Here is a 13,103-nt window from a genome sequence, read left to right as displayed (position 1 = left end):
CGTGGTGATGACGTTATATATGTCGAGTTTTTAGAATTACACCAACTATGCCACCTGGACTCTCTCGACAAAAGTCTCATTAGCTGCTATTGTCTGTAAGTGTGATTATTTTCTACTATTAAAGTGTATATATATAAAGCTACATGTATATATATAAATTATATATCCTCACACTATATTTTTATATGTGCAGATATAAGATGACAGAACTCAGAAAGAGAAAGGATAATGATGTTGGTTTCATTGATCCAAATATTGTATTCAAATACCCTAATCCCCTGCCTCAATGGAAAGCTGAACTCGAGAAAAATCTCATGAGGTTCTTAGTGAACCAACAAAACAAGGATATACTCTTCCCCTACAACTTCAAGTGAGTGTTAAATAATTAATGTCGATCATATGGACATTTGTTCAGTTATTTGCTTACTAGCTAAGCTATCTCATATATATATATATGTTGACTCTAGTTAATGTCGATCATATTTGTGTATAAAAACATATGCAGCAATCACTGGATATTGATGGTTATCGATATGGCCAATAGTCAGTTGAGCATCTTAGACTCATTAAGAAAAGAGCAAACAGAGTACCAAGACATGATAGATATTATCCAAGGATAATTTGGTCTCTCTAGCAACTATATATACCCCGATCTCTTAACTACAACAATTATTAAAGGCCAAATTATTTTTTTATTTTATTGGGCATAGTGTTTGGAAAAGTTTCATTGAGGAACACCACATGAAACATTGCAAAGCGCCACTGGATGTAATCGCACACAAAGTAAGTACTAGCTACATTTATATATATATATATATATATATATATAATTCAATTAACATCATGCATGCTTTCAATTCACCGGATCTTTTTCCTCATAAAAGTGGGTTCTGAGGCAAGAACAAGGGAACAACTACTGCGAATACTATGTTTGCGAGTTTATCATGGCGTACTCAAAAAGAACTCCTGAAGAGAACCTCAAAGTACGTTATATAAATATATTCATATATTCACAATTTCTTTTATTGCTCATATATATAAGTAATCATGTGACCAACACACACACACACATATATATATATATATATTAATACTTTTCTTTCAACTTTTATTGAAGACTCTATGGTTGAAGGAAAAAGTCATACGACGTGACCAACTGAAAGCAATTCAAGAGACCATCGCAGGATTTCTTAATGACTAGGTCCTAAACCCTACCGGCGAGTTCTACAATGACGTGAACGAAACATAGAAGCCAAACCAGATGGAGTGAATTTGTTATGCCAAGAATATGATAGAATATACAATGCAAGCTTTATTTGTAATATATATATATACATATTATATGTACATAAAATAACGTACAATATATATATATGCATGTAATATATACGTTAGTTTCATACTTTAGTTTGTACAAAATGTTCGAACATTATAAATGTGTAGAATACGTATATTATTAGCAGCGTAGAATGCGTATTCGAAAACCTATTCGAAAACCAAAACGAATCATTAATTGAAAATATAAACAAAAAAATGAAAAAAAGAAAACATTTAGTCCCGGTTGGTAATATCAACCGGGACTAAAGGGCCGGCCCACGTGGTCAGGCCGGGAGGCCTCTTTAGTCCCGGTTGGTATTACCAACCAGGACTAAAGGTGGACCTTTAGTCCCGGGTGCAAAACTGGGACTAAAGGAGGGGCCCTTTAGTCCTTGATTCGTGCTCCCGGTTCCAAAACCAGGACTAAAGGGGGTTGAGAACCGAAAGTACAACCTGTTTCTCTACTAGTGATAGATAATATCCTTGCCTCAATTCCTTGCTTACATAGGCCTGCATCTTGCAAGGAAAAGCCATTATGGCTTTATTAGTTTGTTCCTAAAGTACCTATAGCGATGCAGTGGTGTCAAAGTCATAAGTAACTTACTAGGGCAAATAAGGTGACTTGGGCAATGTCGAGGTCCTTTCACCGCAGTAGTCTATGCATGTCAGTGGAAATCTATGATGACTTCACCATCCGTGGGCGTGTGGAAGTACTCCGCCGGAATGTTGATGACTGTGGGGGATATACCCTCAGGTACCATAAGATGGTACATGGGCCACACCATCCGAGGTGGCCCGGCCCATAAGATCAAGGCGTGCACATCAAGATTACAAGTCGTATTAGATATTGTAATAGTACCAAATTGGATACTTTACTTATAACCTTGTCTCTTCGGAGTATATAAGGAGAGACAAGGGTCCCCTAGAGGATAGGTTAATATATATACATCTCAATACAATACACCAAAGACACAGGACGTAGGGTATTACGTCGATCAGACGGCCCGAACCTGTCTAAATCGTTGTCTCTACGCCTTGTGTCACCATCTGGTTCCTGATTACGCGCACCGTCTACCGATAATCTACCACCACGGGCACCCCCCTCGGTGGACTGTCGACCATATTTCGTCGACAGTGGCGCGCCAGGTAGGGGTCCCCTTTAGGGGTTGTGCGTGCTAATCTTCCAGTAAATCAGATGGCGATTTTCTTCATCAACATCATGCACAGCAACTCGGTTTAACGTGGCGAGATCTTGCGACGACGACGACAACAACCTATGGGGTTCCTGCAATTCTACTCGGTGCAAAGAACAATAGCCCCAGTGTTCGGCGGCCTCGCTTTGCATCTCCAGCATCCATCGCTCCAGCTGAAGAATTCATCTCGTTCCGTTCGACTCGAGGTGTCGCCTTCCCGGTTTCAACGACGGCAACAATGTCAACATCAAACATCTGGAGATCTCAATCACGATCCCCCAGTTTCACATATGCTAGGCGTATGCGCGATGGAGTCAGAAGAACCGTATAGATCCGATACGGTGTTACCTCGATCCAAAGGCGGGGTCAGACACGGTTCTCGATGCTCCTGACGTGTGATCCGAGCCGAGGCCTTGGCAGCGTTTGCTCACTTGGGCCTGCCTTTCCTACCTCTCGCACACATACGCACATGCACCAATCGGGCGGGCAATGAGTCCGTGCATACATGCAAGCCAATGGCAAGCAAGGAAGATGAACACGTGATTACGTGTCTTTGAAGCAATCAATAGCACATACATACGCATCTATAGGATCTAACCGTCCAAGGTGTACATGATTTTCTCAGCCATGCAAATAAGCAACAATCTTGAAGGACTCCGCGTGCTTCTCCTACTCCAAATACGAGGGCCTTTGGACGATCTACAAAGCATATACACGTGCTAATTAATTAGCCTTCATGCATGTGCATATATACAGCAGCCGATCGGCGACATCCGAAGCTAAGTCAATACTCATTTATTTTCTAATCTAATATCCTATGACATAGTATGTCTTCAGATGTCTCCCACATACGCTGTGATATATTTTTGGCAGGAGCTGGGCAACCATCATGGGCATACACCAAAAGAAGCATCCGAGCTATTTAAATTAGCCATGTCGAGCCATCAAGTGAGCCGGCCAAACCGCTGAGCGAGCCACGTCGAGCCATCAACCGAGCCACTGAGCAGCTCCGCCGAGCTCCGACCACGTCGACCGCGACCCGTCCACCACATCCCGAGCGGCTCCGCCGAGCTCCGACCACCAGACCACATCGACCACTGTCCTGAGCAGCTCCGTCGAGCTTCGACCACCAGACCACGTCCCGAGCGGCTCTAGTCGAGCTCCGACCACATCGACCACCAGACCACGTCGCAATGATAATCGCCGCGAAGAATGGCGCTACGACAATCGCGACCACAGTCATGACGACAGGTCGAAAAGCTCGAGGACCGGACAACTTCATCGCCACCGATCAGATTTCTATCAAAGATAAGTACACTTCTAATATTTATATTTAACACAATTTTCATTACGACATTTCTCCACAACGTCCTTGTCATGATTATTCTTCAAATAGCGTTTGTCCATGTATACCATCTTAAATATAACATACAACTATACTTAATGCAAATCCTCGATCAGTCATGTTGATGCTCGATGCCTCCAGAGACGGCCCTGTCTCTGGCTCCTCCCTACACATGCACGAGTGTCTGCCCTCTGCGTTATGGGTGGTCGGCAGCGGCTCCTTAGCGACGCTTTGTTCTTCCTACACGTGCACGGGCTCCGCGCCCCGCGTTATGGTTAACGGGCTAGCTAGGGCTGGAGACTCAGCTACATACTAACTGGTCGGGCAGTTTATATTTAGTATAAACACAAACTTCACATTAACACTGATGTTTACAAAGCACCAACTGCTTTATCACATCATGCTCATTTGCAAATGACTACTGAGCGTCATACGCTATTTCTTCACCTCTGATTTTTCTCCATAATTTATTATTTTGTACATCATGTACTACCATTCTACATATTTATATTGCAGTAATTTCGAGCTATGCTCGAGGACTTCATCGCTCGCTTCTTGACCTACGCTCGGGGACTGCCTCGATCACTCTCCGACCACGGCTCGGGGACTTCGTCGCTTGCTCCTCGACCTATGCTCGGGGACTGCCTCGATCACTCTCCGACCACGGCTCGGGGACTTTGTCGCTCGCTCCTCAACCTATGCTCGGGGACTGCATCGATCACTCTCCGACCACGGCTCGAGGACTTCGTCGCTCGCTCCTCGACCTGTGCTCGGGGACTACCTCGATCACTCTCTGACCACGGCTCAGGGACTTCGTCGCTCACTCCTCGACCTATGCTTAGGGACTGCCTCGACCACTCTCCGACCACGGCTCGGGGACTTCGTCGCTCGCTCCTCGACCTATGCTCGGGGACTGCCTCGACCACTCTCCGACCATGGCTCGAGGACTTTGCGTCTCGACTACATGCGACTGGCAACTCGCATACAGTTGGGATATTTTTTCTCACTCAGACCTTGCTACAAGGCTCATACCTCGCCTTCCAGCAAGCTCGGGGACTACATCGGTACGATGCACCTGCCGGTACATCTCGTATCGCCTGTACGACGATTGGGTTCTCAACTTAACTGGGAATTCTTTTTAGACCCTGGCACCACGTGCCTACGTCACCTACTACCAGGCTTGGGGACTAAGTGGGCACACTTCACCTTGCGGTGAATGTGTTTGTTTTTTGACCCCTATGCCTCTGATGATCAAGGACGCTACGCTTCAAGACACACTTACGTTTCTTTTCAGAAATACAAGTGGGCACACTTCCCAGGATGGAAATCTTTTTCTTTCTTCTTAAGAGCACCATACATTCTTCAGACAACCTACTTCTCCGGCGACAACGGTGGTCGAAGATGTCAAGAACTCAAGCCTCACTGTTCGGAGAAGGTTGAAACGGCGTGTCGCATCAGAATACATGGCGCTCGGGGACTAGCTGTGGGGGATATACCTCCGGGTACCACAAGATGGTACATGGGCCGCACCATCCGAGGTGGCCCAGCCCGTAAGATCAAGGCGTGCACATCAAGATTACAAGTCGTATTAGATATTGTAATAGTACCAAATTGGATACTTTACTTGTAACCTTGTCTCTTCGGAGTATATAAGGAGAGACAAGGGTCCCCTAGAGGACAGGTTAATATATATACATCTCAATACAATACACCAAAGACACAGGACGTAGGGTATTACGTCGATCAGACGGCCCGAACCTGTCTAAATCGTTGTCTCTGCGCCTTGTGTCACCATCTGATTCCTGATTACGCGCACCGTCTACCGATAATCTACCACCACGGGCACCCCCCTCGGTGGACTGCCGACCATATTTCGTCGACAATGACGAAGTTTTCTAGGCCCACTTTTGCTGTTTCCAAGTACCACAGATGGAACCTCCTTACCTCCGAACGCTAAAACTAACATGCATGCCGATCCGGCGCAGTATATCGGTGAGTTGGGGTGGCAGCGGTGGCGCTTGGAGTAAGGTAGCTGATCTCTAGCTAAGGAGATCGGTGGGTTGAGGGCAACAATTGTGGTGCTTGGAGATGCATGCTCGATCTGGAGAGAGAGAGAGAGAGAGAGAGAGAGAGAGAGAGAGAGAGAGAGAGAGAGAGAGAGAGCACATGGAGGATATGAGTGTGCAATGGCTAGTCTCGAGTGTGAGGTGTGCAGTGGATGGTTGTGCGTGGAGTTCAAGGGCCTTTGGCTTTTCGAGAGGGCCTTTTAGGAGGTTTTCCTCTATATAAACAGCCCTAAGAGGGGTAGACCTCCCAAGAGCCTCACATCTAAAAATTGATTTACAAAGACTGCTATATTTTGGGTAGCCTCCACAAATGGGCTAACCATGTCCAAAAATTACTGTGTGTTTCTTTGAGACGGAAACACTTTTGGCATGCCTATGTAGATAAAATGGGTTTTCTCCAAAAATCATTACATCAATTTTGTCGCAATGCATATTTCTGGATTTTTTTGGAAATACTGTTAATACTTCATTTCTTTATTAGTTTGTTGTGATCCTAATCCGAGATTGTACATTACCTTGTGCAGGTCTATGTAGAGGGTCGTAGTACACATGCTGTACAAACTGCTTGGGCGATGCTAGCTTTGATTTATGCTGGGCACGTTCAATTTGATCAACACATATTGTTCAGTGACAGGAATACTCAGCTAGATGTGAAAACAAGTTATTTCTTTTAATATATATAATGAATCATGGCAAATCTATGAATATGTAGATACCTGGATGAATGTGTAGATCTGTATGTGTTAGATTCACAAATTTAGCCTAAAAATATTTTCATAATGTTGCTTTTTACTAGATTTGACAAATACTACTATATCACAATAAAATTAATGCTTGTGTTGTGCTTTCAATATATCAAATTAGTATCCGAAGTGTCACTTGTCGATGACTAGTAAAAACACCATGTTGATTGCATCCACCTTGTTCTAATTTGTGTGACAATTAGATGGAACGTGACCCAACACCATTACATCGAGCAACAAAAGTATTGATTAATATGCAGTTTGAGACAGGAGACTATTCTCAACAAGTGAGTTTTCCAAACATTTTTCTGACACAAAACACTATCTTTTTTGAAAAATTGTAATTTCTCCCATCTTAAATGTATGTCCATTTTGGTTGTGCTAAGTAAACATTTCTTACTTAACCATCAATATAATAGATCACAGTAACACAAGCTAGAAATTACTAAACTAGTATATTTTCACTCATATATATAACTATTTTCATTGAAGATAATACATTTTTGTTGATATTGCTAATCATAGTTACAATTTTTTGACATATGACAAACCTAGATGGATTTATATTTGTGATCAGAGTTAGCAAGAGAAACATCATCTTTGTTGAGGCAGCTGAGCCCAGCTGTTTTCCCCTGTCGACTCTCTAGAGAACTCTATTAATTTTCTAATTCCCTAAAGGGTCATAGAAGATGTTGCTTACTCTTATTTATGTCATTCTATGCACATGCTAGGTCAATTTGTTCATTATTATTTCCATTATCTTACAGTCACATTCCTATATAATAGCCTTTTAGATAGTTGTATTGGTCAAAATAGAATGTGTGCCTATGTAATGTTCTAATTGCATTTTGTGTTCTATATATAGTACGTGTAAGGGATCATATACTATCTGCATATTTGTGTTTTTTTGCACTTACACCTTGTTGTGGATATCTCATTCTAGAATTATTACCATGCAAGACAACAATGTTGCTATTACAGTTCCCATAAACTACACCAATACTATTACTAAGAAGTTTGTTGCATTTTGAGTGTAGGAACATGTTTGTAACACCCTGGTGTTACATTGTAATGTTTTGCTGAAACATTTCGTAAGCATCTGGAATTGTGTGCATATGTGTATGACATGAAGTATAACTCGATGTTCGGCATTTGAAACATTCGTATGAAACGTGAGTCCATGGTTACGTTTCATATAATACTATGTAATCGAATTGTTTGGGAAACGAAAAGGCTAAAGAACGTTGGCTAACGGCGATGAAATAGGTGTGGTCGGATAAGGATAGCTGGTTAGTACCTCGAGTAGGCTGGGTTTGTTTCCGACGCGGAACCGTTCGTTTCAACGTCGTTCGCGTAAGTTTTGAAAGTGGTCGACGATGCCACTTTTGGCAAACTCTGTGGAACGATTGGCTTAAGAAGTAGCGCGATGTAATGACTTGCGGTCGATAGTTTGATGAACCTTCTTGTGCATCGAGCAATTAGTTTAGCGATTGGAGCTTTTCGTGCAAGGTTTCTCACTGCTTTAAAAAGCGTGCATGACACCTGGCTTAAGCCCTGGGCACGGTCACCACCCGCTGCTGGCGTGCCAGCACCCACTGCCGCGCCTGGCTGCGTCCCACTGCGCCGTGCACGCACACGGCCTATGCGTCCTAGCCGCCTGCCCCGCTGCTGCCTACGGCCACGGCCCTCGATGCTGCTCGCCTGCCGCCATGTCTGGCTCGCCCTGCGCGCCAGCACAGGCCATGTTTCCTTGCCGCCGAGATGCGATGCACACGTCTTGCTCTGCGCTGCCTTGGCCGGGAGCGCGCCGGTCCCGCGCTGCACGCCGCCCATTGCCACGCCAGTTCTGACATCGCTTTGGCTGCTTGTGCGTTGGACGGCAGTATGCCCGCCGTCACCTCATGTCACACTCGCGCTATGTCCCTTGTCGGATGCTGCCCGCTGCATCGCCGTACCGTTGCCTCATCGGCTTGCTGCCACGCCTTACTGACTGGCGCCTGGAGCCATGCCCTACTGCTTCCCCAGGGCCGTGCACACCAGTAATTGTTTTGATGACCACCGCAGGTCCGAGCCAGGCCGCGCCATGACTCCCCTATCTCCCCTGTCTCCTTGGCCGCCATGACGATTTCCCCCAATACGCCTTAACCATAGCCGTAGACTTCAGTTCATCTTAGGCTCAGCTTCGTTAGGCATCTGGCTACACCCTGTCCCCACCTTACTGTGTGTGTCCTTGCACATGGCTAGAATTTCGTAATTCCGTATCACCGGCTCCATAAGGCCGAGCGGACGCCCTCCAACGGCGAGCTAGCCCCGCAGTGCATCTCGTAGCGATTCAGTGCACCCACAGTCTCGCCATATCCTCCTAAGCACCCCATGCACCGTAGCCGTAGCTTCGCAGCAGGCCAGCCACCACCACGGCGGTCGTGCCACCGTCGGGCACCACCGCACCGCTGCAAGCGCACGTGGCTAGCCTTGCTCAGACCGCCTCCAACCAAACCATCAATGCGAAGGTATCGGTGAGTACTCCCTGGTGCTCGCTAGCTCGTGTGCTGTCCTCGCTTCACTGTTGCTCATAGGAACGAGCCCGCCTTTGCAGGTCAGGAGCCACCGCCCAGGAGGGAGTTCGTGCCTACGTCTCTGCTCGCCGTGTCGCCTCCAGTAGCTTCTACGTGTCATCAAGGTACCTATCGACCCCTTAGGTAGTCAGTAGGGGTTCGGGTGAGGCCGGCGTGGTCGCCCGGTGCCGTGCCGTCGCACCGGTGCGCGCCCTAGGGGCCAGGGACTTAGTCGCGGTGAAGACGTAGAAGTGGGAGGGTGCAGATGTAAAACTGTAGAGTAGCGAAACAGTACCGTAGAGCTCGTAGCAAATACCGAGTACGTCGGGGGTGCCCGTGCATTTTTGCCGACGCGCGTAGGCCTTCCTCGTCGCGGACCGTTGGCCGTCTGGGCCGCGCGCTGGGCTGCTGTCGCGCGCGGGCGGGATGACACGCTGGACCGGGCTGCGTGTGGTGGGCCGGCGAAAGAGGATTCGGTTTTCCTTATTTCCTAGAAATAGAAATGCTTATTATTTTCTGTTATGAATCCAACTTCGATAAATCGTAGTAAATTGCATGGTTGTCCAAAAATAGCGAAAGTAAGTTTGTTAGGTTCGCAAAAATGTCATCTACCTGTTAGTACAGTTAGTTCACCATTAGCTGTTAGGGTGGTAGGCTCATAAGATTTAAGTAGAAAGCTTAGCGTTATATCGGTCAATAATTGCAGGAATTGTTGTGGCAAACCGACAATAGCTTTAGCTTTGAAATCGTTACAGTAGGTTCCTTAGGCCTTTATATACTTGCTATAAAAATTGTTAGCCGTAGAGCGAGTTGCTTAATAGCGTAGTTATTATCCTTGCTTTATTGTATGTATCGTAAATTGGCATTAGGAGTAGGAATATTCGTAGTCGCCGTAAGAATGTATGTCACGTTCATACTTGTTAGTGGTGCTGGTACGTAGCTTAGACTTTAGTGGGTAGATCTCACTTAGTAGTTTAATAGATGTACTTTTAAGCGAAGAGTTGTTGTTGTCATATTATTAAGCATTGCATCATCATTTCATGTAGATCACAAACAGGTAGACTTCATACCCGTCTGCGAGCCGGAGTATGACGAGGTGATCAAGGAGTACGAGGAGGAGCTCTTCGCACAGGAGGGAGCCCAGGAGCCTGTTGGTACTGACTTTGCTGACCTGGCACCTACCCAAGGCAAGCCCCGGTGCATAACCCCTATTTTTAAATGATCACTGAATATATTTATATGATATGCATTTATGTTACAGGCATTTTATGGAAACTACAGGCATAAAAATATCCACCATGAGTCCTACTAGTACAGGTCGAGTAGCTGCTATGCTCAGAGTGTCGGTAGCGTGAGTAACCTACCATTACTCGCAAATAGGTGATTAAACTATGATATCATGATGAAATAATGGAAAGGAAAATGGTGACCGGGTAGGGATGTGGATTTGGTACTAGTGGGTATGAGGGGTTGTGTCCTGCGGCCAACAGGGCATAGCCCGGTTACACTTTTTTCCTGTCTGTGTCGATTAAGGACCGGTCGTTGCATATGACTCTAGGCAAGTCACAGATTATTGTCCCGATCACATACTTGGGTATGGGCGCAGGGAAGGCTTGCTGCTCTCTTGTCGTGGATCCGGCTCTTTTCGGACCGACTGATGGAAAGAGGAGGTGGTGGAGGTCCTTGCGCCGCACTAAGTCCGGGACTTAGAGGCGGGGGCTTGGAGTCCAAGTTTGGACGGGGACCTGGACACCCGGGACAGGAGAGTGGTGGGTTAGTCCTGCTTGTGCCTAGGGTACAAACGGGGCATGTGTCTTCGGGGCACCCAGCTGGGCACATTGATTCGCGAATCACCGGGTTATCCGGTACGGCTTGTCTACGGTTTAGCACCGTAGTAAGAACTGTAAGTGGAAAAAGGAGAAGGAACAGTATCGATTGCTCAACTCTTGCTTGAAAGTAGAACATGTGCTTATATAGATTGACTAGATGAAAACTTAATACGGCTGATGATAATAATGTACCAATAAGGACTCACTATTAGTATTGTTTTTTGCTAAAAGAGAACCAGCAAACCATAAAGCCTTGCATATTCCTTGGAGTCGGGAAAGTATTCCTACTGGTCAGATAAGTCTTGCGAGTACATTATGTACTCAGGGTTTATTTACCCCTGTTGCAGGTGATGCTTGAGGAGTACCTTGTATGGAGGATTCTTCTAGTGGGCTCAGACGAAATCCTTGTTATCTTATCGTTAGATGTTATCTTTTAATATTCTGCTGTTTGTCTTTCCGCACTCTGTATTTGGTATTGTAATAATGTACTTTTTAAGAAACTCTAATGTATGAGATGGACTTATGTTGTAACTCGTTCTCATTATTGGGTCCTTAGGAAAAATGTGGATCTTTCGGGTTCTCCCTCGGGGTGTGCCTGACGGACACCGCTTGCTGTAGTTGCTTTCAGGGTGCTTAGAGTCTGGTGGTAGACGAGCGCCTCCGTAAGTACGCTATTCCGGGTGGTTCTGTCACAATGTTGGCAACACCAACTCTTATGTTTACTTCAACTACCCCAACTACCGCATTTTGTTTCCAATTTGGGCTCTTGGGGAGTATCGCCGTAAACTATTTGCCAAGAATAATTAAAAGGAACTCAAGCAAAGCAAAAATGTCATACACATAATTGAGTTTTACTAGAGAAAGATTGAGTGGAATCAATAAAAGCACTTGTATTTATCGTTGTTTGTAATTTTGGATCCACTTAGAAGGTTACAATTCCAGCTAGAAATTAGTAACATGTATATTTTAATACTTGGTAAACACGCTTTTGCATGCATGATTGTAGTTAATGTTGTTTTCTGATATTGGTCTTGTTTATTTCCAATGCGCCCATTTTTACAAGGTTGAGACATTAAAGAATTTGTATGTTGTCAATATACTTATGTGAATTGATTTAGATGACACTTGGATACAATATGGAAATATATTAAATAGATCACACCCTAGCCGTATTAAACTCCACTCTAACATTTTAGAAATTATGAAGCAACCCTCTTGAAATATGAAACCACTACTACCGAAGCGTTTTTCCCAGCGGCCAAAACTCATTTTTTTAGGCAGGCAACACATCAGCCTCCAAACCATCGCCTATGTTAATAGTGATTTCCATAGTCGGCACAAAAGTCTGCCACCCTTAACTGAGGTTTACATATAGTCGGCACAAATGCACGCCTCCAAAAATAAACTCAGAAACAAAAAAAAAATCATCTAGCGAGTCCATCAAGCCCACTGAGCCTGTCGACACCGTCCACCCGATCGTGGTCATTGCCATAGCCTGTTGGTGATGGGGAGGCGGTGGTGGTGGAGATCCGCGGCCGTCGTTCGATCCGGGAGATCCGCCGCCATGGCACGAGCAGCCCTCTGGCTCATCACGAGTGGTGTGCCGCCAGGGTGCAAGTGGCCGCCACCGCCGGGGCGCCGCCTTCACTGTTGGAGGGGAACGCCGTCGTTGCTCGTGAATTTTGCTCGATGCAAATAGGGAGAGAAGAGACTTGGGGCTGGTTTTGATTGAGTGGAGGCTTGCGGCCGGGGGTGTGGGTGGTGAACACTATTATATATGCTAGGGTTTGGTCGTAGGCTGAGTGGGCCGAATGGGCTTCCCTTGATTAACCGAGACGGGCTTATTAAGAGGTCCGCCTCTGAAATGGATTTTGGGAGACGGGCCTATGTTAATGGATTTTGAGAGATGGACTACTTTTGACCACCTCCGTAAATCCATTTTATGAGATGGTCAATATGCCATCACCTCCGTAAATAAAGTTACCACATCTAAAAATCCCCAGGTGTTCTAGGAGACAATTTGTGACCGCCTCCATTAATGATTGGGTGGTGTCT

The 13,103-nt window shown here is 45.5% G+C and overlaps 1 pseudogene; it reads left to right on the top strand.

Annotated features, from left to right (window-relative positions):
* The window catches only part of LOC136548508 (achilleol B synthase-like), a 46,927-nt pseudogene extending 35,072 nt beyond the window's left edge, over positions 1–11,855 (top strand).
* Positions 11,856–13,103: the final 1,248 nt, after the last annotated feature.

This window comes from Miscanthus floridulus, chromosome 4 (genome assembly GCF_019320115.1).
Source record: "Miscanthus floridulus cultivar M001 chromosome 4, ASM1932011v1, whole genome shotgun sequence".
Classification (NCBI taxonomy): Eukaryota; Viridiplantae; Streptophyta; class Magnoliopsida; order Poales; family Poaceae; genus Miscanthus; species Miscanthus floridulus.
The sequence above is the reverse complement of the archived record's forward strand: the minus strand, read 5'-3'. Positions and strand labels throughout refer to the sequence as shown.